The 23,106-nt window shown below is 33.2% G+C and overlaps 2 long non-coding RNA genes across 5 annotated transcripts; both read left to right on the forward strand.

The window, feature by feature from the left end:
• Positions 1–2,497: 2,497 nt before the first annotated feature.
• On the forward strand, positions 2,498–5,823 carry LOC135152625 (uncharacterized). 2 transcript variants are annotated; one of them, XR_010291985.1, is made up of 5 exons: positions 2,498–2,658; positions 3,392–3,526; positions 4,297–4,402; positions 4,883–5,002; positions 5,416–5,823. It is a non-coding gene; the product is annotated as an uncharacterized LOC135152625 (long non-coding RNA). The 2 variants fall into 2 exon arrangements; XR_010291984.1 differs by having other exon boundaries at positions 2,500–2,658; positions 4,297–4,348.
• A 13,758-nt stretch (positions 5,824–19,581) lies between these two features.
• On the forward strand, positions 19,582–22,880 carry LOC135152994 (uncharacterized). 3 transcript variants are annotated; one of them, XR_010292419.1, is made up of 5 exons: positions 19,582–20,089; positions 20,210–20,424; positions 20,540–20,694; positions 21,093–21,206; positions 22,182–22,880. It is a non-coding gene; the product is annotated as an uncharacterized LOC135152994 (long non-coding RNA). The 3 variants fall into 3 exon arrangements; XR_010292418.1 differs by having other exon boundaries at positions 20,191–20,694; XR_010292417.1 differs by having other exon boundaries at positions 20,210–20,694.
• Positions 22,881–23,106: the final 226 nt, after the last annotated feature.

Consider the following 23,106-nt stretch of genomic DNA (forward strand, 5'->3'; position numbering starts at 1 on the left):
CCACAGGGACCATGCTATGAATTTATTGAGATACAAACAGATCAAACAACGCTAAGATCCGTACATAACACAATAACGACTTGTTGCCATAATTTTAAGACAATCAATTATCGCAACAAGGATTCGAAAATACACGAATTCAAAAACAATATTCGAGGGGCAATAAATGATAAATAAATTATTTATTTATTTTGATTCGTCGAGATTTTTATATCAAAAACGGTTCAAGGAGCATATGATGTTTGGGGCGTTGGATGGATTATAACAAAATTTTAATATGTTGATTAAAAAGTGATAGACAAGTTAAAAAATTATTATAAATTTAACAGTCGGATATTCATCCAACAACTCCCAAACCATATGTCACTTAAACCGTACATTTGATATATGTAATTTTTTTTTTGGGAAAATAGAATTTTTTGCCACCCAACTTTTTATTTATTTAGAAACCTACCACTAAATTATAATTTTTTTCTTTTTTTGTCACTAATGTTAGGTTCGGATTTTTTTTGATCACTAACGTTAGGTTCGGATTTGATTATTAACACTATGTTATTTTTTTAGTATTATTAAAATATAGTGTTAGTCTGGAATATTATGGTGATCTAATATGTGTCTATATCTTTTTATGTATTAGTACATATGTGTCCAATGTAGTTTACTATGGAGGACGAGAATTGGACATGCATTTTGAGACTCCTAAAAAATTAAGTTTCAAAAATTATTTTATTTTTTCTGAATAAAATTTAATGTTTGAATTTAACGTTGTTTTTTTTGCCTTAAAAAATAAGGTTGGATTTTTTGGTAACTAATGTTAGATTTTGATTTGATTATTAAAAATATGTTATTTTTTTAAAAAGGGAAAATAGATTTTTTTGCCACCCAACTTGTTATTTATTTAGAAACCTACCACTAAATTATAATATTTTTTTTGTCACTAATGTTAGGTTCATATTTTTTTTGATCACTAAACTTTTCTAGTGATTTTATTTGATTTGAATTGACATACCAACATATCCAATATATGTAGTTTGTTTTTCTCATCAAATTTACTTTCACGTTATGAATAAAGGACGACTTTTAATTTGACACACATTCCATGTATCTAATTTATTTTCCCAATCGATCAAACTTACCTTTCACACTATGATTTATGTTTGGCCACGACCAGGGCAAATGTTAGATTTTGAGGTGAGCTTGTTTTCTTGCAAGTCAGAAAGAGGAGCTACAAGTCCGGAATGTAATTTAGCAAATATAATTTTTCTCTAAACAGACAATACACATCTTCTAAACAATCTCGATCTTTTCACAAAAAAGAATAAGTAATAAAGATATACACCTACTTCTTTAATTCCAGCTTTTGTCAAAGAATATGAATGAGCGGACCTAGATATTCCAGGTCCCCCGGGCTAGTCTAGAATTTCTGGAAAATCAAACACTGTTCATAAACTGTATTATGTGAGGGTGCAGCACTTGTCTGTGGTAAAAATGGAAAGACATTGATCTTCAAAGAAAGTCGAGAGACTGTATGAATTAATATTTTTCAAATTTTTTATAGATATTAAAAAAATTTACCATAGTTCCAATCACACCTGATGGTGACTAAACATAGTGTGTGATGAATGCATGTACGTGTGGATATTGTATCACTTGCCAGTTGCCTACATTGCGAAGGTTTCACCATTTCCAAGAGACGATCCTTCTGTAACTTGCTATACGAAGTAGAGATCACATGTCTAAGACATACAACATTTTTCTTGCAGTTTGGAAAAGAATTGGTGTGTACTCATTTATAGAATTGTATCCACGGGATAACAACCAAGGACACGCATAAACTTCGCAAACTCCTGCAAGCATATGCACATATTTATTTAGACAAGTCATGGTCCTTCCATCAAAAATGAGCATGCATTCTATAGAAGATACAAGATAGATAGTGGAAAATTATAAATTACAAAAAAAAAAACGTGCAGAGATACCATGAAAGATATGTCATGAAATGGAAAGAATTACCAAGAATTTTGCAAACTAGAACGGCATAATATAAATAATCAACAAGAGGCCCCGGCATATAGGACATATCTCTGTAGTGAAGAAAGATATACAAGTAGGCCTTTTTTAGTCATGTGATAGTGCAGGACCTTATCCAAAACTAATGGCACTGCTGATTTCTGAAGTTCAATGCAAATGGCATCCTTAGTGCAATATCACCTCCAGTCACTATACCATAGATTGGATATTGCAACCACTCAAAAGAAAATTTTCTTAAAATCGTTGCAACTGCAAAAATAAAATCAGTCTATTGCAATGCTGAAAAAATCATTACAATAGAATCAAAATTTCGTTACAATATTTGAAAGGGGTATAAAACGAACCATCTTTTGCAACCTTACTAAAGAGCGTTGCAGTAGATGATATTTTTTTTGCCCAAAAAATTGGCGGGCCAATTAAAATATAGAGGCGGGATAAAAAATAAATTGCCCGCTTAATCAAAAAAAAGTAAAAGGCCAGAACCTCACCTCACACTCACAGACACTCGGTCGACTAAAGAAAAAGAGGGAGACGGAGAGAGAGAGAGAGGGCAAGGGAGACGGAGAGAGATAGAAGGAGTCGAGCGAGAAGAAAGGCGAAAGAGATGGATGCAAGTAAGATGGAGAGGTATTATCTTCCTCCTCTAATAACTCAGAGTAAATAATGGTTTAGATGGTTTAGATGTGGTTTAGAAAGGAGTAAGATGTTGTTAATCGGGTCTACTTTTTGATAAATTAAGAGTTTTATGTTCTTAATTAGGTCATAGGTTTGTTTAATTATGAGTTGGTAATTTAGGGATTTTGTTTGTTTGTTAATTTAGGTGTTTTATTTGTTTGTTTATTAATTTAGGGGTGTTGTTTGTTTGTTAATATACCAAAATGAATCTTGATTTGAATTTTTGGAGATGATCTCGTGGGAAGTTCAGTTTCCTGATTTTATATATTCATAGCCATTGGATTTCATTTACTGCATTGCTTAAGTTAGTGTTTCTGTGGTGATTCACATTTGGGCAAAGGTTCTGTAGTTATTTAGAGCTCATGAAATGGAATCTTGATCTTTTTTTCGAAGAGAATCTTGAGGAAGTTTGAGCTGCTTAAAGCGTGCACTTAGCAACTGCAATACATTTCTTGAGTTATTGGACTTGGAAATCTAATTCCGTAGTTATCTACTTATATTGCGATCGTGTTCATAAGGCTGAGATCTAGCTAAACACAGTTCTGCTCTAGATTACAAAGTTGGTTTCCTCTAATTAGATTGTTTTTTTAATATATGTGACAGTTCAAGTTGTAATCTGATATATTGGTGATGTTATTATGCCCAGATGGCCAGATCTAACTGCGATTAGATCTTTAAATTTCAGGAATTTGAAGATTCTATGGAGAAGACCATGATGTTCATTGTCTGTAGCACGCTGGTGCTTCTATGTTCTACATCAGCATATGCACAAAAGGGTGAATCTCCTCCATCTTACTCCTTGCATAAGTATGCCATAAAGGTACTTGAATTATAATGATTGGCATAACATATTTCCTCCCCAAAAAAGTGTAGTGTGTCTGAGTATTTTCAATATTCATCAATGCGCACAGTGCACACTGGAATTATACATGGCACATATCTTCTGTTACTTGGGCACCAAAACTGCAACATATTCCAAAACTTTTTGAAACTGTTCTTCATTTGGAACTTCTTTCTGGTTTATTATGTTGAATTTTTTTAATTTGGTGTTGCTCTAAAAGTGTCTGCTGCAATAGATAAACTACAGAGCAACAAAAGGAAGTGCCTGGGGCTCTCTCATTGTTTCAATTGTTCTAGCAATCTTATTGGATCAACACTTTTGACGATCATCTAACTAAAAGCAGCTACATATTTATTGCAAGATAACAGATTACATACATAAAGAATTCATGCATATTAGAACTAAGCATGACCAATCACAAATTTAGTAACAGAAGATTAAGACCTTTTCTTCGAAGAATTAACCGGCCAAAAAACAAAAATAAGATAATTTGATCTCACTTACAAAGGGACTTCTTGCAAGAGAAAAGACCAAGTAATATTACTGATCTTCGACTTATTTGTAGAATTTTATAGTGAAAAATCATTAGTTTCCTGATATCCTCGGATTTATCTTTTGTGTCTTCTGCTTAGAATATCTTGTAGTAATCAGCAAATATGTACATACTTTGTATTCCTGTATCAAGCCTATATAAAGGACTCTTTCCCTATCAATATAACATACATTAGGCATATCATTCTGATTTACAGGAGAGCTAGGAAAATGAGCTGGTGGTGGTCTAGTGTCGCTGTTGCTGCAAGGGTATTCTTCTGTATCGATTACACTAATCTATTCATCATCTATGTTCATGTATAGGTCAGTCATGAGTTTTTTAATCATTTATTTATTAAAAAAACTCTCAATCAATAAAATGTTCCGTCGAACTATGGGAGTGTGGCCCTGGTTGTGGGCATCACAGGCATCGTTGGCAACAATCTGGCCTTGTCTTTAGTCTAATGCACAGTGGTCCTCTCCTATATCCTTTATGAATATCTTTAGTCTGGCCTTGTTTCGCTTGGATCTTATTTATCTATTTTAAGTTTTTTCAGGCTAAAAGAATGAATTACTTGCATACAAGCAATCTTTTGATTGTACATTGAGACCTGAAAACTCTGAATCTCCTTGTTGATAAGAACTGAGTTGTTAAGTTTAGATTGGTATTGGGCCTATTGGCCTTTAAGTCCTCACACACACACACACACATATTACAAACTAATTCCATTTTTTCTTTGCTTGAAGAACTAAGAATTTTTTTATTTCCTGCTGAAATGTAATTATAATTTTTAATGTCTACAGGTTTGTGATTTTGGGATGTCATGGTTTGTAGGTATCTTACTGGTGTCATACTTATTTCCTTCTATTACTGCAGTTCATGTATTGTTGATGGAAGCTCTAGGTTTTCTGATATGGAGGAAGGTGATTACTCTGGAAATATTTTATGCTTATAGTTGTTGGGCTACTGGTGTACTAGGAGTCCATGATTAAAAGATTACCGGACAGTCTATAAGTTCTATTAAGTAGAAATTGACTAAAGATTACAGGGCAGTCTCCATGATTAACAATTTATAAGAATATATATCCAAGTCTAATGGGAAACATACAAAAAAGAAAAGTGCAAGTCCAGATACAAGTGTTTTCCCTTCGGTCATCATTTGTAGTGTATATATAGCCATGCAATACAGCTTTATATATTGTAATGTAAAATTAGAATTAGCTAAGTTGTCCTCTGGAACAAGTGTTTAATATAGTTGATAGAGTTTTATTTATTTATTTATTTATTTTTATTATTCTAATGGATATATGACATGATTATATACTTGTTGGTGTAGGATATCAATGGACTTGAAGATCTCTAATTAAAGATTATGATATGGAGGATAAACTTAACAAAAACTGAAGACAATCCTCGGACATTTGGCTGAGAAGAATTATGTGCCGGTGGTCAGAATTAACATGAGTCGAATGCCAATAGCAATGCAGCTTCATATTCATGATTAGTTGTACTTAGTTGTACTGTGATCTAGATTTGGCCCATTTTTTGATGTCAAAAATTTGATGTACTTCATCTATTTTGGCCTATTTCCATTTCTAAACTCGAAATTGTTTTTTTATTTAGTAACTATGGTACTCATCTTGGTTGTGGTTGTCTAGGAATGATCATAGTTGTGGTTGGTAATAGCGTTAGTACTGTTTTTGGGATTTGTTGGTGTTGAACTTTTAATGGTGGATTAATATATATTTGAAATGATCATGTCAATTTTTTTTATTCATTCTGTTGCAATATATGATTATAATGTTGCCTTAGAGGTTACTTTTGGTATTGTAAATCATTTAAATAACAATGCATTAGGACCAAAATTTGTTGCCACAGGTGCTATATGGCAATGTTTAAACCAAAAAAAAAGTGTTGCAAATTTTGTTGCAATAAAAGAACAAACTATAGCAATGATTTAAATAGCATTGCTACAGAGGAAAAATTGTTGCAATATGCGGATCTGGCAATGAATTGAACTTGTTGCAATACATATGTTAATTCATTGCAAAAAAGCCCCTATGGCAACGGGGGCAAAGTTAACGGTCGATTTTTTGAAAATCATTGCAATAGACGTTATTGCAATGATTTTTTATAATATAGCAACTATTTTCAGGGGTTGCTAAATGCAATCTATGGTATAGTGCAGGACCTTATCCAAAACTAATGGCACTGCTGATTTCTGAAGTTCAATGCAAATGGCATCCTTAGTGCAATATCACCTCCAGTCTAATAGAGTTTTACTAGTAATCGGTTGTTTCACTTAATGTGCACGGTGTCATTAATGCCTAGATTACCCATACATGATACAATATACATTATCCCGTGTTATAAGATTATGATTAATTTATTTGACATGCCACAAAATCTGAACTGGTGTTCTCTCATGCAACAGGAAACAGAACAATATTTTCCTTAACACGTAAAATATGGTCAAAAAGGACATTCTTTTTTGTAATATGAATTAATAAAAAAGAAATCTATACTACAACATGTTGAAGACTAGAAACTTCTAACAACAGCTAATAATTCTGCAATCAGGAAACTATAAATGGACAGTAAATTATTAAATCATGCTATGAATAAGGACAGACCTGCAGATGTCCCAAAGCATATTGCGCACGAGGCTCCGCCATAGAAGCTTCAAGTCTCAGGGCAGTGTTGATTTTGACTAGAACATGTGGTCCTTTCTCAATACAATTGATGTAGCTTGGATCTAAGGAGAGAAGATTCATCCTCATTTTCACTTTCTAGTGAAAGTAGTGTTCTTTGACCAGCATTGGAATCTTGACTCCGTCTCTTCTTCCCATTGTAGATTGTCTTTGGGATCTTTGAACTTCTTGTATGTTAGAAGACCAGCTCTGATACCAATTGTTATTCAGACAATGCAAACAATAAGCTAGATTGTAGAAGTGGGGTTGAATACAATCTACAAAAATTTCAACTAATTTTTACTTAACAGATTATATTCAAGCTACAAGAGGAAATTAAAACTAAAACAGAAATTTAAAGAACAAGGATCTTAAAAATTTCAGGTGGATTGTTTGATCCACCTGAGAGATTTTTATATTAAGAACCTTCTAAGTAAAAATACTTGGCTGCTTACAAAAGAATGAAGAGCAGAAGCTTACAATTTCTTGCTCACTATCTCTACTGGTTTGCTCTTCAGTTCTCAGTGTTTGGATACTTTGAATTGTAAATTACAAAGTGAATATATACTACAACAAACAAAACTAGTCTGTAAAAGTATTTTCCTACTCAGTTTCTAGCTATTACAAATATAGAATTTCTTGGACTTGATACAACATTTGGCAGCTTGAAATTCTTGTTGCTTTGCCAGAAATGGCAGGCTTCGAGGTCCTAAATATTTGACTAAACTGCTTTTGGTTTAGCTTCCAAAACTGGTGCAGCATCTGTCACATCAACCCATGTGCTTCTTGTCCTTTACTTGACTTGTAACTGTCAATTGCTAACTATCAATTGCTAAGATTACCGATTGATAATATCTTTGAACTAGCGATTGATAGGCTTCTTGAATTAGCGATTGATAGCCTTCTTGAATTAGCAATTGATAGCCTTCCTTGATTACCAATTGAGGTGTTGATGTAGCGATTGATAAACTCACTAATTAGCCATTGATACTTCATGACTAGCGATCGATCTTCACTTCACTTGGATAGATTACATGACTTCAAATATTTACAATTATGTCAACCTATCTATACATCCATTGATAGATCAACTGCTAATCTAAAAGTATACATTATTATCATATCGATCGCTAAGATGCTCCAGCTTTGTTACAGTACCACATCATCGATTGATGGGTGAATCTAATCGATTGCTACTGCCTTAGCATGCTAGCAATTGATCAGCTACATTCAGTTTTATTCAAAGTAAGAATAAAACACTTTATATCATCAAGCATCACATATTCCTAACAAACTATTTGAACTTGAAAGACAATGAAAAACAAGACAAATACAAGCTAGGTAAGACATTCTATTAGCTTGCAAAGACAAAACAATGAAGGGTAGGACAACTACAAAGCTTGCAAAGACAAAACTAAGAAGGGTAAGACAAAAATAGACAAGGTAGGACAATGTGACCACTTGTCTTGCAAGGCATTCGGTAGGACAAAGCATCCATTTGTCTTGGAAGCCATTCGGTAGGACAAAGGTGATGATTGTCTTGGAAGCTTCACAATCCACTCGGTAGGACAATGTAAGTCATTGTCTTGGCAGCCCCTTGATGCATTCGGCTAGACAATGTAAGCCATTGTCTTAGCTGTTGTCTTGGCAGCCACTTCTCACAAGACAGCACAAACACTAGCTTTGTCTTGCAGTGTCCTTGTGTGAGTCAAAACAACTCGGTAGGACAAACTTCTTGTTTGTCTTGCCGAGCAGTTTAAGTGGTTATAAGACTTTTATAATAAATATTAAAATAGAAAGTTATTCACTTAATTAAACAAATTGCATAGATTCCTAGATTAAATTGATTCGAGACTGAATTAATTCAATAAACAAATTACACAATTAATATAATTAGGAGGAGTGAAATAATAATCTATGAAATACTTAATCAACTTTCCTATTGTAGAGAAGCCTTTTTCCTTCTTTAAACTTTTAATATATTCGTCTTGAATTGTCAATCAATTGAAATACCACCTTTGTTTGACGTTGAACGTTTAATCTGAGTAGATGACACACAAATGTATTGTCTGGTTCATCTGTATCTAGCTGAATCAAATATTCTTCGTCAATGAATTAATTGAGTTGTGGCTTGTTCGTCGAGTCTTCGTCTTGTAAGTTCTTCATAAAATGGAATCTTCTGAATAAATAAAGTATAAAACTTTATATCTTATGAACTCCTAGACATGCCACAAAAGATTATTTGTGCACTGAGGCTTGAACATATTAATGAACTTCTTTCAGTGGTATGCAGCAGCATCCTAGAATTCTTCTGACTTATAATTCTAATAAATTATTTGACGTTTTTCGTACGGATTCCGGTAACTTGCTATTTACTGAGCTTTCTTATATGAGTTGAATTGTACCTCTTTAAATACAAATAAACTGAACATATGTCTTTCTGTGTTATAACCTGTTTATATAAAAACTATACTTAAATGTATTGTATCTCTTTGGTAGATAAAAAGAAATGACAAGCAAATTGATTGTATTAGAACTGGCCAAAATAGAAAGGCTCAGTGGCACCAACTTGATATGTGGAGTCGAAATATTCGATATGGATTAATCCATGATAACATGCATGAAATTTTTAAATTTTATATCTATCATTAAATATGATACTCCCTCCGTGTCAGTTTATAGGTACTTTTTGAAAAAAAACACCTATATTAACAAAATAGTTAGTTAGATATAATTTTATCTCATGTATCAATAATTAGTACATTGATAAGGGAGAATAGAGTGGAATTTCAAAAAAATCACAATAAATATATAAATTTAGTGCATTCAGAAATTAGAATAATGTTGAGTTTCAAAAAATTCATAATTAATATAGAGATAAAGTTGTATTGAAAGGAGAGAGGGACAAGTATTTTGTGACAAATTTTTTTTCTAAAACGGACCTATAAATCGAGACGAAGGAAGTAATCTTTTTCTTTAGCATCCATTGTACCTAGCGTGCTTCGATTGTTTAGCCAAGATGAGCAGAAATTTTGTGTCCGTCCACAGTTTTGGTAAGAATATATACTCAGACAATATAGACATGTAAGGGTAAGAAGTATACGTCAAGCATTAAATTGGTCGATGTTTAGCTGCCATTTTTAGCAAGTTTTCAACTAGATTTAGGGCTCCTAGTAGGGGCTCTCGTTTTGCTATATATATCTACTTTATGTCGTATTCATTGGGTTTGGACGTATTGAATCATCTTAGTTTTGCACTGATGTTCATGGGTCGCTATCCGGTACCGGAGATCAAATCTAGAGTACTAAAATATTCATTGTAAAATACGCGGGTAACTTTCAGTTGCCTGATAGTGGCCAATATAATTGTTGTCGTCAACTATTCAATAATATTGAGAAAATCAGTCGAATCGACTGTGACCCAACGCAAATTTCAGAAACTTTTAGAATGCTAAATAACTGTTAGTTACGTTGAATTGCTAGTGCATTGGACATTATTACATGATTATGAATTCGCAATGATAGAAAGAGCAGTACAGATTGTACAACACCTTTTTCTTTTTTGGACGACGGATACAAATTGTACAACACCTAGCTACTAAGGTAGGTGACTTCGTTTGGACAAGCACATGAAATGAGGAAGATGCATAGAGCAAACCCAAAGTACAGTGGTGGGTCAAGCCACCAGAGCACTATCTGTGGTTATCATCATCGGTCACTCATGTTTAACAAACCAACCATAAATGGCACAACAAATGTACCACAAGCCGAGTATAAAAAAATCTATCACCATGAATCAAACTTAAATCAAACCAAACCCTAGATGATATACCGATACAAATCTCAAATCAAGCATTTTAGCACTCAAACAGTGAAGAATCACACAGAAACATACACTTTAATTAAAACCACAGAATTAAACCGAAATAGTGTACAATAATCTTTCCGATTTCTCAAAGGTAATTTATCAAACACTCAGTTTGCGAAATTGATAACATATACATATACATGCAAACAATTAGACAATCAGACAATTAGACATTAAGAACCCTAATTAGTTTTCTGAGACATACCTAGGGCTGCCTAGGGGTTTAACGGCTTGTTGCATGCGCTCAATGCAATCGTGTCATCTACGAAAGTGGTGTTAGTTAGTTAGTTAGGATATTTTTATTTCTTTTATTTGCCCGAGGACGTGCAAAAGTTAAGTGTGGGGATGTTTAATAGGATATATATTTACATATATTTTATATGATTTTATTCCTCATATTTATTCTATTTTGCATTTAATTGGATATTTATTTAATAGATTTTAATGTTTTATTGTAGTAAGCAAGGAGTTCCTAAAGTTGAAAGGAATTGGAATAAAAAGCTTAATTTCAAGATTTATTTGAAGGAAATTCGGATTTATTGGATTGCTTGCACTTGAATCACTGTTTGGGCCATATCTTGAGTTCTAGAAGTCGGAATTGGGTCATCTTACAGCCCACGCGAAGCTAAAAGAATTTTCTTTTATTCAGAGATAGTCCAATATCCAAGATCCAACAGAATCAGCCCAGAAACAGGACAGAAAAGTCAGCTACGAATTTTCCTTTGAGAATCCAATTCCGTTTGGGAAACTGATTTGTAATTCCTTGTAAGCATTAAAATCATATATATATTAGGTGAATAGACATTAGAGGGGGGATGGTATTGTATAATTAGGTTAGGTAAAAACATTTCGTCTCTTCTTCTTCAAGACTTCGGGATTGAAGATTTCATTGTAATATCCATCTTTATTTTCTTTTATATTTAATATGCTAGAGTGGATTTTATTCTAGAATTGAGTTGAACCCTAGTTGTGGTTGATGCATGATTTTCGATGATCTTTGGTTGATTGTGTTAATTGCTCTTGCTTATTGAGTTGTGCGAATTAACAATAACAGGTCAGACGTGATTATGTGTATTGTTTGAACCGATATCTATCTACCATCGGAAGTTGGATTTAGATTGTTGTGATTTATCCAATAAGGACATGAACTTCTCCATGGAAATAGGTAGAAGGAATTGTTTGGAAGTTAGGATGTTGTGTTTAATGTCTCTAAATTGCATGATACCATGGAAATAGGCTTGATTGTATATTTAGAGAAGCCACTAATACTCGGAAGAGGTTATCGGTATTTTATAGGGCGCATCTTTCCTCTTGGGTGATTTATCTGATTAATTGGGGGAGAAAATCATAAGTGTATTAATTCATGCTAGTGGGGATACTTGATTCTAGATATTTTTAGTTAATTGTATTCTAGATTTTATTTGTATTAATTTATTATCTCTCAATATTTTATTGTGTTACTTGTTAGTTGGATTGAATCGAGAATAACTAGTGTTTGATACGTTTGTCTCTGTGGGAACGACTCTGACTTACCCTACTACATAGTTAGGAGGTTTTGTTAGATATTTTATTATTTGATAGGCACGCGACAGCCTTGTCAAATTTTTGGCGCCGCTGCCGGGGACAAAGCGGTATTAGATTAGTTTGTTTTTGGTAAGATCCAACTAATTTTTTTTTTTTCCTTTCTGTTGCTTCGGCTATTATTCTTGTTCCGTTTAATCCTTCACTTGTGGTTTTTCTTGTTTCTTGCAATTTTGAGTTTCAGGTTTCTGCGACAAGAAAGTAAGCAAGTGAATGGAGGAGGAAGAAGAAAGCATGGAGGCATTGACTAAGGCTATGCATTCATTATCTCGGACAATCGATGAAATCAAGTCTATACCTTCATATTTGGTCTCTACTTGTGAAGTTTGCGGTATGAAGGGACACACTCGAAATTTTTGCCAATTCAACACCCCTTATTATCCAAACCAAGCACCATATTGGGAAGGTAATTTCGATTACACTACCAATTACAACTCTAAACAAATACCACGGTACAATCCATATCCTACCACATACAACTCTGGTTGGGAAAGTTATACTGATTTTTCCTACCAAAACCACTCACATCCACCACAAAATTCCCATTTGGAAATTCTTTTGCAAGAATTTATTTCAGCACAAGAGAAAAAGAATGAAGAGTTTAAGACACATCTCAATGACATGCAAGCTCATACCAAGTTGATGGAAAAGACACTAGCACATATGACTCAACAGGTAACTCAATTCGTAGAGATGCACACTCAAACGGATAGTGAACCTACGAGTCAAATTGATGATGGAACTTTGTGGAATGGTGAAGAGGCAAAGAGTCTACAAACGAGGTAAGTAACGGTAAGATAATTTTTTATGATGATGATGATTTTGAAAGTCTTACTCTTATTGACCCATATGCTTCTCAAGAAATAAACTTGTGCGGAAAATCTTGTAATAACAATGATGTTGATTTCTTAGATGACTCTTTTTGCATGCTATTTGATGAGGGTGATAATATATCTGTGGTGGAAATTGATTCGAATAAGGATATTATGAATTCAATTGTGGTAGATGAGATAGAATTAAGTTTGAATGAGATTGACTCAATTGATGTTAGGATTGAGAATTTGTATATGCCTTATGTCGATCCGATTTGGGAGGATTTTGTGAAAAGTAGCTATAAACGTGTTAGTGATGATTTTTCAAAATACTTTCACATGCCCAAATATTTTGAGCACCATGTAAGTCTTGGGTGGCAATTTATATATCTTCTTGGTAATTTAATTGGTGTTCACATGATTAGATTACTTGAAATTAGGAGATATGTACATTTGTTTGCTTTTTCACCTCATTGAGGAATAATAATTATTTAAATAAGTCGAGCTAATGACAATAAACAAGCGCTTCTTGGGAGGCAACCCATGAAGTAATTTTTACTTTGTTTTTTGTTTTTTTTTTAAATTAGAAATTTTTATTTTACTCCCTCAAGATACCTTGATAAATTGTGTGAAGTGTTTCAGGAAAAAAATATAATTTCTAACGGTTTTGGTACATCATGGGGCGATTACTTATTGCTATCCGGACAGAAGTTTTGGAGCTGCAGCTCCAAGTTCCCTCCTCACAGCTCAACTGGAGTGCTGCTGTATTTATTCTTCAGTCCTGCGTTGTTCATTCAATATGAAGACCAGGTGGACCAGTCAAGCGGCCCAATCTTAGTCAGTCCAGCCCATCTGCGCATATCAGCGCCTGTTTCTCCACGAGCGCAGCTTTATTTTGCTCCACAACAAGTCAGCATAAGCAGCCCAATCTATCCTGAGCCCAAGTCTTGTTTCTGGAAAAAGAAATGTTTGAGGGAAGAATCGAAACCAGGGTGTCCATTCAATTCTTCAACAATCCACCACTTGGCCAAACTCCTCAATGAGCTACAATTGATTAACTTACTACTTGACTTGATGGAGCTGGAAAATATTTAAATGGAGCCACACTTCACATTTTTTTTCAAGCGGCACTTCGTGCTTATGCACCAGGGGAGTATTCTAACCTCTCTTTGTATTATTATTATTATTATTAATTAATTCATTGAGGACAATGAACCATTTAAGTGTGCGGATGCGTTCTTAATGAATGAAAAAATCCAAAAAAAATATATATATGATTAAAATTTAAAAAAAAAAATAGAAAATTAGAAAATTGCCTTGTCTTAAATTTAGGAAATTCATATTAGTTGCATTAAATTAGAGCATATAGTTATTTAATTTGTTTTTTTTTTCTCTTTTAATTTGCATTTGCATAATTCATGAAAGTATATAATACCAAGTTAATTTCTTGTGATGAGTTCATTTGCATAAATTCTTGGCTAGTAATCTTGATCATATGTGATGTCTTGCATGCTTAGAAATTGCTTGTGCGGAAAATTCTAATTACACTGTAAATGCTCTAGATACGAGACTTAGGCTAGCTTAATTCTTGAGTCTTTGCTATGAGTCGGGCGTAGAATTTTGACTATTCCCTTTTGAGCTTAGAGTATGTAAATTTTAAGTTTGGGGAAGCTGTGGGATGTATATGCCTTTCTGAAAAAAAAAATGGAATATTGAAATAAAGTATCAAGTACTCATTTGAGATCAATGGGTGACAATATAATGTCATGTGAAAGGGACGATCCATGTACTTGTGCTGGTATTAAGTGCAATCGTACTAGAAATAAATTTTCTTGGGGACTTTTCACAACCCTTAGTTACTGGAGAATTACTTGACTTCAAAAAAAAAAAAGGAAAAAAAATGAGTTAGCGAAGTCTTATGGTGGTCGTAACTCACTTACCCTGAGAAGCGTCCCGACCTTAGATCGAGCATGAAAAGAAAAAAAAAGAAAAAAAATTATGTGTAAGAAAAAATATAAGAGAGGCATAGAAGTTCCTTTGTGACCCTAAGCTATAGTTGACTCTAATGTAACAAAGTGTTTAAGCTCTATTCTGATTAACGGCTCATGGTTAAGACTCTGTTGAAGTTTGTTGGTCTCTGTTTTATTTCTTTAGAGAGCATGTTGAGCATACATGATGCACTCCGTACTTGCAGTGGAAGAGTTGCATGACTAATATGTGAGATAGATGAAATCCTTGATTGTTGCATATTCTGAAGATTATATATTGACGAGGTTAATGCTTTCATGATTGAATTTTAGGCATATTCATTTAGATTGCATTCATATTAGTTGCATGTTTGAGACTTGGCACAAAAATATTTGATTTTGTGGGTAAATCTTCTATAAACCCTCACGAGACAAAACTCGTCCTGCTAGGGCTGCCTAGGGGTTTAACGGCTTGTTGCATGCGCTCAATGCAATCGTGTCATCTACGAAAGTGGTGTTAGTTAGTTAGTTAGGATATTTTTATTTCTTTTATTTGCCCGAGGACGTGCAAAAGTTAAGTGTGGGGATGTTTAATAGGATATATATTTACATATATTTTATATGATTTTATTCCTCATATTTATTCTATTTTGCATTTAATTGGATATTTATTTAATAGATTTTAATGTTTTATTGTAGTAAGCAAGGAGTTCCTAAAGTTGAAAGGAATTGGAAATAAAAAGCTTAATTTCAAGATTTATTTGAAGGAAATTCAGATTTATTGGATTGCTTGCACTTGAATCACTGTTTGGGCCATATCTTGAGTTCTAGAAGTCGGAATTGGGTCATCTTACAGCCCACGCGAAGCTAAAAGAATTTTCTTTTATTCAGAGATAGTCCAATATCCAAGATCCAACAGAATCAGCCCAGAAACAGGACAGAAAAGTCAGCTACGAATTTTCCTTTGAGAATCCAATTCCGTTTGGGAAACTGATTTGTAATTCCTTGTAAGCATTAAAATCATATATATATTAGGTGAATAGACATTAGAGGGGGGATGGTATTGTATAATTAGGTTAGGTAAAAACATTTTGTCTCTTCTTCTTCAAGACTTCGGGATTGAAGATTTCATTGTAATATCCATCTTTATTTTCTTTTATATTTAATATGCTAGAGTAGATTTTATTCTAGAATTGAGTTGAACCCTAGTTGTGGTTGATGCATGATTTTCGATGATCTTTGGTTGATTGTGTTAATTGCTCTTGCTTATTGAGTTGTTCGAATTAACAATAACAGGTCAGACGTGATTATGTGTATTGTTTGAACCGATATCTATCTACCATCGGAAGTTGGATTTAGATGGTTGTGATTTATCCAATAAGGACATAAACTTCTCCATGGAAATAGGTAGAAGGAATTGTTTGGAAGTTAGGATGCTGTGTTTAATGTCTCTAAATTGCATGATACCATAGAAATAGGCTTGATTGTATATTTAGAGAAGCCACTAATACTCGGAAGAGGTTATCGGTATTTTATAGGGCGCATCTTTCCTCTTGGGTGATTTATCTGATTAATTGGGGGAGAAAATCATAAGTGTATTAATTCATGCTAGTGGGGATACTTGATTCTAGATATTTTTAGTTAATTGTATATATTCTAGATTTTATTTGTATTAATTTATTATCTCTCAATATTTTATTGTGTTACTTGTTAGTTGGATTGAATCGAGAATAACTAGTGTTTGATACGTTTGTCTCTGTGGGAACGACTCTGACTTACCCTACTACATAGTTAGGAGGTTTTGTTAGATATTTTATTATTTGATAGGCACGCGACAGCCTTGTCAGTGGATAAATAGTTTTAAAATTTATTGCAAGAAAAAGGATAATACTAACGAGAACAAGTAAAACCCGTTATTGTCTTGCCATAGTTCCAATCACGCCTGATGGTGACTAAACATAGTGTGTGATGAATGCATGTACGTGTGGATATTGTATCACTTGCCAGTTGCCACTTTGCCATTGTGAACTTGTGTGCAGGGGAGAATTTTAGGTTAATTTTTTAATATATTAGAGATAACTAGCTTTAATAAAAGAAATGAAATTATGCATACTATATAATTAAAATTATTTTCAAAAATTATTTTATTTTATTTTATTTTTTCTGAATAAAATTTAATGTTGGAATTTAACGTTGTTTTTTTCCCTTAAAAATAAGGTTGGATTTTTTGGTAACTAATGTTAGGTTTTGATTTGATTATTAAAAATATGTTATTTTTTTAAAAATATAGTGGTAGTCTGCAATATTATGGTGATATGATATGTGTCTATAACATTATATATAGTCATCTATATGTCCCATGGGTAGTTTACCTTGAAGTACGAGAGTTTAACACGCATTTTAAGAAGCTAAAAAAATTAGTTTTATAAATTATTTTAAGACTCCACAAAAATATAGTATCAGTTGACTCAATTTTACTTGAGAATTGATTGTAAATGATAAATCATTTGAATTCACTGATTTCATTTTGATAATTTAATGAATTTTTAGAATTCTAGTTATAATTTTTCCTGATTTTACCACTCATTTATGTCATTATTACTCTCTCCGTCCATCTCATTTATTTATAGTTCTTTAACACTTCTTGGCACGTATTTTAAGGTACCCACTCTTTATAAAATATAGTTCCATAACTTAACTTTGAGATTTCCTCTCTGAGTAAAAAAATTCAAACTCTCATAAACTACCTGGACACATATGGAGTACTACATATAAGATATAGACACATGTCATATCACCATTATATTGCAGACTATCACTATATTTTTATAATGCTAAAAAATAACATAGTGTTAATAATCATATCTGAACCTAACGTTAGTGACAAAAAAAAATTCCGAACCTAACATTAGTGACAAAAAGGAAAAAAAATATAGTTCAGTGGTAGGTTTCTAAATAAATAATAAGTTGGATGGTAAAAAAATCTATTTTCCCATTTCTTTTCTGATCAAACTTTTCTAGTGATTTTATTTGATTTGAATTGACATACCAAAATATCCAATGTATGTAGTTTGTTTTTCTCATCAAATTTACTTTCACGTTATGAATAAAGGACGACTCTTAATTTGACACACATTCCATGTATCTAATTTATTTTCCCAATCGATCAAACTTACCTTTCACACTATGATTTATGTTTGGCCACGACCAGGGCAAAGGTTAGATTTTGAGGTGAGCTTGTTTTCTTGCAAGTCAGAAAGAGGAGCTACAAGTCTGGAATGTAATTTAGCAAATATAATTTTTCTCTAAACAGACAATACATATCTTCGAAACAATCTCGATCTTTTCACAAAAAAGAATAAGTAATAAAGATATACACCTACTTCTTTAATTCCAGCTTTGTCAAAGAATATGAATGAGCGGACCTAGATATTCCAGGTCCCCCGGGCTAGTCTAGAATTTCTGGAAAATCAAACACTGTTCATAAACTGTATTATGTGAGGGTGCAGCACTTGTCTGTGATAAAAATGGAAAGACATTGATCTTCAAAGAAAGTCGAGAGACTGTATGAATTAATATTTTTCAAATTTTTTATAGATAATTACAAAATTTTACGGTCCTAGTATGATAGACCGATATAATATAGATTTCAAGTGAAAAAAGATTTTGGTATAAAAATAATATTTATTAAATTGTAACCATGTGATATTTGAAAATTATTAGATTTTTTAAGGATTATAAATATAAATGTACAAAGTTGATAAATTATATAAAAATTCATTTAGAATTTAATAATCAAATGAGAATATAGGCTGTAAATTAAAAAGTTCAAATAAATGAGAATATTTTATCAAAATAAATAGAATATCATGCAATGATTCTAATATTCGTGAAAAAAAAAAACAAAAACATAATCTAAAAACTAAAATTTTGAGCTAGGTACCTAAATTAACTCGGCAAAACTAGACCTATAGCTAATTATATAAATTAATATTAGATTCTGCATGTTTTATGGCCCCATCAAGTTAAAACCTAGCCAAAAATCATTAGACTGCCCAGGCTGAATCTCATGTTACGTCTGATAACCAGTGAGGTGACCAGGGCTGGAGCCCACCACAGCCCAACCGCAGATCCGCCCCCGCAACACCAAGTTGTACTAAGATCAACAACAACAGCAATAACGAGTAGTGCACTGACTTAAGGTACAACTTTTAATCTTAAATAATTTTCAGTTTTTTAAAATAATGAAAGAATGATTTATAATTTTAGATCAAAACTTAATCAATTTGTTGAACAAAAACAGAAATGTGCAATTGTAGCATACTAACATAATCTACATCTGACTACTCCAAAATATATACCAACTCATCATGTCACATAAAGATTAACTCTATCAAATCTTAAAAAAACCAATTTTCAAATAACTAAATTCTGAAGACCTTATGGCTGTATGTAATGCCAAATAAAATAGTTGAGTATCACTTGCTACAGAGGATTAGAAAAAGAAGAATTGAATTTCATATTACTCTGCCTTATTGTTTGAGAGTGAAGCAGGGCAACAGTCATGCTATGTTGTATTTTAATAATACATGAGTTGTGTGAAAGTGAATTGACGAGAGAAAGCTTCTCAGTTGGAATATTTCATATGGCACTCTCATCACTTCTTGCATTAGGAGAGCTTTTGCTAGCACTTCCGATTCTGAAATTGTATAAAATGTTTTGTTTTCGGTGGAGTCAGGATATTGCTGCTAATCATTGTGAGAGTATAATCTCTTATCCATAAAAAAAAGTAGACAATCAGCTGACAATAATTTAGCCAAATCTGTGCTCGGAGAGCAAGCTATAGTGTACTGTGGTGTTAACTACTATAACATTATGATTCTTATCACTTTCATCTGTAAAAGTGTGGTGCTTCACTCTTAAAATCTTTTGCTGGTAAGTAAATATAGTTTTGTAATTTCGGTATTGCAGGCTTTTCCCAGTGGACATGAGACAACAAACTATCTGTGCCATGCTCGTCCTTGGAAAGAAAAATCAAACAGGTGGTTAGGTCCTTTTGCTCAGAGATAAAGGAGGCTTTAGTGGTAGGAAAGGTTAGTGAGAAAGATGAATGTTGGTTCTGGACTTAATTTAGTATTGCATATATGTAGAGCATCTCCGGTGTGCTAATCTTTGGTGCTAATATTGTTATCAGTATTCTGTTCTTTTCTCAGCGCACTATCTACTTGTCGACATGGGGGCTTGGTAGATGAAGGGAGCAAATTTTTAATCCATTGAAGAAAACATCATCTTGTGCCTAATTTGGAATACTACGCATGTAGTGTGGATCTTTTAGCTCATGCTGGTTTATTTGATGAAACCTTGAGTGTAATTGAGACAATGCATATGGAACCTGGTGCTGGAGTTTGGGGAGACTTTCTAGATGCTTGTAAAATGCATGATATTGTTGATTTAGCAAAATTATAACTAAAAAATCTTGTCAGACTTGAACCAGACCCTGCTCACTATGTTTTCTTGTCATCCATTTATGCACAATCTGGTAGGTGGGGTGAAGCAAGAAGCACGAGATCACAGATGACTGACACATGATTGAGAAAAACTCCTGGATGTAGTTTGCTTGAGGATAAAAGAATGATGTACAACATTTCAAGTGGGTGAAAAAAGCCAACATACTTCAAAATCATGACAAATTATTGAGGTAATGCATTTCTTTTGGAGGATTACTCTTGCAATAAAAGTTTTATGCATCTCTTTTGCTAAAAGTGTGAAACTTGGAAAGTTCAAAATATGTGTTTTACTTGATAGCAACAGTGTAACGATGTAAATCCGAGCATATCCTTATCCATAATCCCATAACTGTTTCTTCTCATGAGAAAGATTCTCATTTAGCCAAAGTCATAGCTGAGAATGTCATGTTTTGCCAATTGCCATTTTTAATGTTTCTACATATTAGGATAAGAGGATCTCTTCCACAGATTCTAATTATTTCAGCAATAAATATGTAAGAATGGGAAACCGAAAACAAAGCAAGTTTTTGAACTAGCATATTATGTATCAAGTTTATAAACCTGAAAACTAACAGTAGAATATGTGCAGGTTCAGCAAACAATGCATGACCACTTGAAGTTGATATTGCCTCCGCATACAGGAATGCCTACAACAACCTGGTTGCTGTGTTGGCTGCATTAAATAACTGAAATTTTGGTCAAGGTACCAAACTAATTAAATGAGGAAACTGATGACAACGAAACTAATAAGATTTAGCTTCCGTCAAAGAAAAATTACCAGTAATGCTTAGTTAGGAGAAGTTAAATTAATAGTTTGAGTTCCGTGATTAAGATTTAGATAATTGTTTGTGGTCGGCCAAGTCAAAATGTGGGAGGTTTATGCATAAAAATTTCGAAGGAAAGGGGAGGATGAGTCATGGTATATATAATTGTTGCTGCTTGGGTCCCTAATTGTTTGTGCATTAGGATGCTAGAATGGGCATCTTGATGATTTTCAATGAGTCTGTCTCGGTTCAAATTTTCATATATCACTATTGTCTAATTGCTCTTAAATTTTATCTCTCTTTATTTAGCTGTCAAGGAAAGTAAGTTGGTGAAAATAAATGTGAAATGCTACCTTATCTGCTTTCCTCTTTCTTCTTCTCCCACTCATATATAATTAGATATGAATCCAGTTAATTTTTATAATAGTGTCAAGTTTATCAATAGGTCAGCCATAGTTCTGTACTTCTCTTTTACTTTCATTGCCAAGCTTGATTTTGTAATTATTGTTTATGCACAAAATTAAAATTTAAATGGTATTTGAAAGGAAAGCCTTAGCAATTCTCCCCTGCCATAAATTCAAAAGTAAAGACCAGTGACATGCATATAGTGCTGCCAGCCTGCCACAAATTACTAGCAATTACAATGCCTATACCTGTCTAATTACTTTAACTGAATTACGACAAATGACCGTTCTCCTTGAGAAAATTCAATTTGTATCCTCTTTGTGTGCAAGTATTTTTTTGGAAGATCGTACCAAATCATAATGTTAAATCATTATTTCTCTGCCACTGAACTTGTGTATGTATTTACATGGTCTCTGAAGAGAAGGTGTGACCATCATTCTATAAGCATATCTTTAATATTTTGGTGTTATTGTGTTATCACACTTCATTTGGTGTTATTATGTTCGCAGGCTACTTTGGATACTCCTCAAGAACCAGGCCCATATGCTTTAGATATGAGTGGCATGGGAAAAGGTCAAATATGAGTGAATGGTGAAAGCATTGGACGCCACTAGCCTGGATACAGTGCACGTGATCATAACTGTGGCACGTGTAATTATGCTGGATATTACAATCAGAATAAATGCCTAACCAGTTATGGAGAACCCTTTCAGAAATGGTGAGATACGTTTTATTTTCTTTCAAATTCTATACTATACTTCTAACCAAGCGTTCAACGGGTCATTGTGTCTATTGGTCAGGTGGACTCTTAATGTCTGTTGTGTTGAATTCTTTTTCTAATTTCACCGGCTCGAGCTATCACTTGAAACTGAATTCGTTTCTCTCTTTTTTTAAAATTTTGGTGACGAGGATGCCATTTGATGCAAAGCAAGATTATTCAGCAGAATAGTCAATAGAGGCAGTTGTTTTTCTCTTTTCATGTGTGTGCTGGGTAAATCTTGGATATCTATTGAGTTGGACTCAACTTTTACATAGTATAGATTCTCTACCACTTGATACACACATGTATGTAATTGATTTAAATTTCGGGTTTAAAATTTTCTATGCGCTTTTACTAGATTAAGAAACACTGTCATGTATGCCTGTTGTCCTTCCATTTTTCTGTGTTTTGAGATATAATGTCCTAGCAATGAAGAAACAATTTTCTATTCAGCACTCAACTACTCAACCTGATTATATCTTTATTCCTCAACTAATATTTGTTCATCCAATCAAAGAGTGCTTGTATCAACTTAGAGAAAAATATGAGAATTACACTATGCCCGTGCCTTGCACAGGCATTAATGCTAGTTGAAATAATATTTCAATTCCGAAGTAAACTTCAGATGTAATTACTGCTTCACTTCTGTAATTAAACCAAAAGAATTTTAGTAC

This window comes from Daucus carota, chromosome 5, assembly GCF_001625215.2.
Source record: "Daucus carota subsp. sativus chromosome 5, DH1 v3.0, whole genome shotgun sequence".
NCBI lineage: Eukaryota > Viridiplantae > Streptophyta > Magnoliopsida > Apiales > Apiaceae > Daucus > Daucus carota.